Source organism: Canis lupus, chromosome 25, assembly GCF_003254725.2.
Source record: "Canis lupus dingo isolate Sandy chromosome 25, ASM325472v2, whole genome shotgun sequence".
Classification (NCBI taxonomy): Eukaryota; Metazoa; Chordata; class Mammalia; order Carnivora; family Canidae; genus Canis; species Canis lupus.
This window is the reverse complement of record NC_064267.1, coordinates 35838315-35843169: the sequence shown is the minus strand read 5'-3', so window position 1 is coordinate 35843169 and position 4855 is coordinate 35838315. Positions and strand designations below refer to the sequence as shown.

The 4855-nt window shown below is 48.3% G+C and overlaps 1 pseudogene; it reads left to right on the top strand.

Annotated features, from left to right (window-relative positions):
- Positions 1-4325: 4325 nt before the first annotated feature.
- LOC112670227 (5S ribosomal RNA) lies at positions 4326-4444 on the top strand (annotated as a pseudogene).
- The last annotated feature ends 411 nt before the right edge of the window (positions 4445-4855 follow it).

Here is a 4855-nt window from a genome sequence, read left to right as displayed (position 1 = left end):
TAACAATATACTGTGATAAAGTTACATGAATGTGGTTGCTCCTTCTCCCCAAATATCTTATTGCACTGTACATATCCTTCTTGTAATGACACAAGATGATAAAATACCTCTGTGGTGAGATGAGGGCAGGGGAATGACACAGGCACTGTGACTTCCTGGCAGGCAACTACTGACTTTCTGATGACGCGTCAAAAGGAGGATCATTCGCTTCTGGACTTCAGTTGATGGTCAGTAACTGGAAGCGCAGAAAGTGAAGCCACGAAGAAGCGGGGGGCGGGGGGGAACTGCTGTACACTGTGGAGCCCTAGCAGCAGGCTTTCCTGTGTCCTGTGGGAGAGCTTGGACTTCAGCTTCAGCTCCAGAGTCAGAGGAGAAAAAAGACAGCCTGCTCTGTGTGTGTATGTGTGTGTGTGTGAATGTGTGTATATACATGTGTGTACGTGTGTATGTATTTGTATCTTTGGTCATTTCTTTCAGAAGGTCAGAGACAACTAAATCAGACCTCAGGGGGCAGAAACTGTCTTCCTCCAAGAGTGATTCTGAGCTTAGATCAATGGATTGATCTACGTGAATGCTCATTTTTGCCATTTGGGGGTTGGAAGCCACCCCAAGCAGAGCCCTCTCTCATGTCACTCCCCTGACTGGCTCTGTCCGTCCTGACCACCAACCTATAGCCAATTTCCTTCCAGATCTATACCTGGGCCATCCTCACACTCAGCCACTAATGAAGCTCCACTTCACCCAGAGGGAAGGATGAGAGGCCAAGAGGAGGGGGCGAGTTCCAGATGGAGCTGGGAAGCAAGTGACAGAAGAAAAGTAGAGCTGGCAGTGGCTTGCTTTAAAAGTGGACCCCAGGTGGGGTGCCTGGGAGGCTCAGTTGGTTGAGCATCTGACTCTTGGTTTCAGCCCAGGTCATGATCTCAGGGCCGTAAGATTGAGCCCCGCATTGAGCCCTGTAACAGGGCTGCTCAACCAGACTCCTTCTGCCTCCCTCTCTCTCCATCCCCCCACCCACCTCGCTCTCTCTTGCACTCTCTCTCTCTCTCTCTCTCTCTATCAAATAAATAAATAATCTTTTTTTTTTAAGTGAAATCCTAGGAGGGAACACAGTTGTGACTGGGTAGGATCCCTAAGCCCCCAAATCTTTCGTTTAAATTCCACACCCCTGAGCCCAACTCCACCCCCAGGACTGTCTGCTGCTCTATTAGAAAGGCACCAACGCTAGTGGGTTTTGCAGCCTCAGTACCCCCAACAACTCCATGCCCTGGAAAAATCCAATTAAAATAAAGAATTCATCACTGACACACTGTGTGGTCTTGGATAAGTCATGCTTTTTTCCTGGGTCTCTAGTTCTCCAGCCACAAAACGGGACAAGCAGTTTGCAAGGTTCCTGCCAGTTTTTACACTCTTTCGCTTTTTAAATCATCAGTAGTATGTTGACAGGTGCACAGAGAGGAGCTACGCACTATGCTCCATCCCCTGCTCCCCCAGCCCCATATTAGCTGATGAGCAACTTTCTGAAGTCATTCAGAAACAGCCTCAGGTTAGCAAGCATGGGTCTCTCTCCTAGGCCTCCTTTGATACCTTTTCTCCTCCAACTCAGTTGCTCAATTCACCAAACTGTGGTCAGCACAGCACCATTTAGGACAGCTGCAAGTGACATAAACTGTGATGGAAAGGAGAAAAACACTATCTATTTCCTTCCTCACCTGCCAAGTCCGAGAGTTGACTAGCTTCATGCCTGGACTCATCCAGAGGCTCCGGTGACTTTATGAGGACCCTATTCATCATTCACCACCCTAACCTTCCCTTGTTCAGGGGCCACCTGCACATAGGCTCTTTCGTCTGGGGGCTAATAGGTCACTACAACTCTTCTGTTCTTACTGCCTCAATTCTAGGTGGCTATCCAGGGTTTTTCTTCCAAGAGTTCCCACAAAGACCATAGATTTGAGCTGTGCAGATCAGCCGAGATCAGGAGTCCAGCCCTCATGAGAGGGAAGACGGAGGATGTAGCAAAGTTTGGGTAGAGGTGGATGCTGTGTTTCCTAATACCTCAGGAGAGCTGGAACCCAGTGTAAACAAGCAACCACTGAAAGGAGATATGAAGACCATTTTTCTGCAATTTTAGTTAATACAATCTTGCATCAATATAAAGTGAAATGTCCTGCCTCTACTTTCTCCCCCTTCTTTGTCTCCTCCATCAGGGAAAGGTGTCATAGCTACCAAATGAGGCTTGGAAAATGAGAGGTCTACTTGATTTGTGCTACAGGGAGTAGGTTGGAATTTCTCAGGAAGAAATATGGGAGTAGGCACACACAACAACACCAAAGAGCATACACATGTGTGCATGTGCACGTGCACGCACACACACCCACACACACACTACAGAGTACATGCTGCCCAGCCAGGCTCACCAACAAGAGCACTGCCATTACTCATCATTGTTCATTACTGCAACCAAATGGTGTGCTTCCGACCTGGGAGGGCTGGATCCCAGGAACACCACACTAAAGGCTTCACTGCCCACTCTCCTCCTTCTGGGTGCCCCATCCTTCACCATTGTCCCTCACAGCCTTCCCTCCTACCCCCAGGTGGGACCATTCTCCTCCAAAGGCATCTGCAACTGCTACCTGAGTGAATCAGAACATCAGATGCCTCCTCTTTGCCCAGAAATCTCAATTTGTTTTCCCTCCGAACATTATAGTTTGTAAATAACATAAAATAAATATATGTTATGTTTTTTTACACTTAATACCATGACAGGTGAAGAAAGCTGGAAATGGCAGTCTGCACCAGGCAGGTGCTTTCCATCTGGAAAGGCAGGGGAGAAAGCAGAAAACACATTGTAGCAAATCTATGATAAGGTTAGAGAAGGCTCATGGTCACTCTCCCTGTCAGCCCCTACCAGCCCAGAGCTCCTCCTCACCACCTCAGCTCAGATCCCCCAAATAGGAATCTCAGACCTTCTGCCAACAGAATGTCAGGAGATAGATTGGATGGATTTCATCCTTGTCCCTTCCTCATAGGTCAACACACACAAGTTCTCTTTCCCCATCCCCTCCTCTCTCTCTCTCTCTGGCCCCTCAAACCTTGTCCCTGATGTTTCCATTCTTCCTGTCTAAAATGCCCGTCTCCTTTACCCCTTTGAATCCCATCCCTCCACGAACACCCAGATCCAGTGCTACTTTCTGCAAGAAGTTTCCTCTGCCTCCCCAAGCCCAGGAGAGCTTTATTCTTCAGAACACCAGCTGCACCTCATGTGTGTACCCCTCACACATGCCTCGCCGTGTTGGTTTTTCCAGGACTGTTATGTGGCCGGTAAGAAGCAAGAGAGCCTTGACAGGCAACATGCGGTCCCACCAGTTGGGTTTGACTCCCGGCTCTGCCTTTTGATAGCTTTGCACACTTGGGCAATTTACTTAACCTCATTGTGCCTCAGTTTCCTCATCTGTAACATGCTGAGGATGATACACCATTACCCAGCTGCTCAGGTTGTTACCAGGATTCAGTAAGTGACTGCCGGTCAGACACTCAGAACAGTACTTAGCACATATGGCATATAAGACAGTTAGCATGTCCCCTGCAATGCATGCTCAATACATGTTTGTGAATGAGCATCTGCTGTATACTTGGGAAAATAGCTTTAAGAAGCCACAGTGTTATGGTATATGTTGGCAACTTGAACTCCAATAATTTTTTTTTTTAAAGAAGCCATGGACATAGGGTTTGCTGTAGTATGGGAGCCCTTGCAGACCCAGGCCCAAATGATCCAGCCTAACTCCCCTTCCCCTTTCTGCCTGGTAGCCCCTCTCTGCCTCAGGGAGGAAGGATGGTCCTCACAATATTCATTTTATAAGTTGTTTTCTCTGTGTGCACCTGGGCTGTCCCATCTCAAGCCCACAGAATAGCAAACACACTTTTAAAAATGAGCAGGCTGTCTGTGGAAACAATATTCATGACATTCAGTAGAGGAGGCAGGAGGTAAATGATGAAATTAAAGATATTCATGGCGGGAGCCAAAGAGCAGAGAAAGCGTGGAGCAGTGCACACAGGCTGCAGCGGGGCTCGCCCGGCCGGTCTGTCTGAGCTCTCCAGCAAGTACACATCGCAGGGGATCGGCTGGCTGCAGAGGCAGTCCAGGAGCACCTGCAGACACACTGGGGACATGAGGTGAGGGAGGAGGGCGAGCAGAGAGAGACAGGAAAAGAGGGGAGATAAGCAGAAATTCTCCGGCAGAAATTTGTGTTTTAGATTAAAGGCCAGAAGGGAAGAACCTTCCCCCTTCTTTCCATTCCCTTGCAATTAGGTCTTGATAGGATAGAGTCCTGTACGGCCATACCACCCTGAATGCACCCCATCTCATCTGATCTCAAAAACTAAGCAGAGTTGGGCCTGGTTACTACTTGGATGGGAGACCACCTGGGAGTACCAGGTGCTGTAGAGGGACGCCTGGGTGGCTCAGCGGTTGAGCATCTGCTTTCAGCTTAGGGCGTGATCCCAGGGTCTGGAATCGAGTCCCACATCGGGCTCCTTGCAGGGAGCCTGCTTCTCCCTCTGCTTGTGTGTCTGCCTCTCTCTGTGTGTCTCTCATGAATAAATAAATAAAATCTTGGGCATCCCTGCGTGGCTCAGCAGTTTGCACCTGCCTTCGGCCCAGGGCAAGATCCTGGAGACCTGGGATTGAGTCCCACGTCAGGCTCCCTGCAAGGAGCCTGCTTCTCCCTCTGCCTGTGTCTCTGCCTCTCTCTGTGTGTCTCTCATGAATAAATAAATAAAATCTTTTAAATAAATAAATAAATAAATAAATAAATAAATAAATAAATACTTTAAAAAAAAAAAAAAAGATACGGTATGA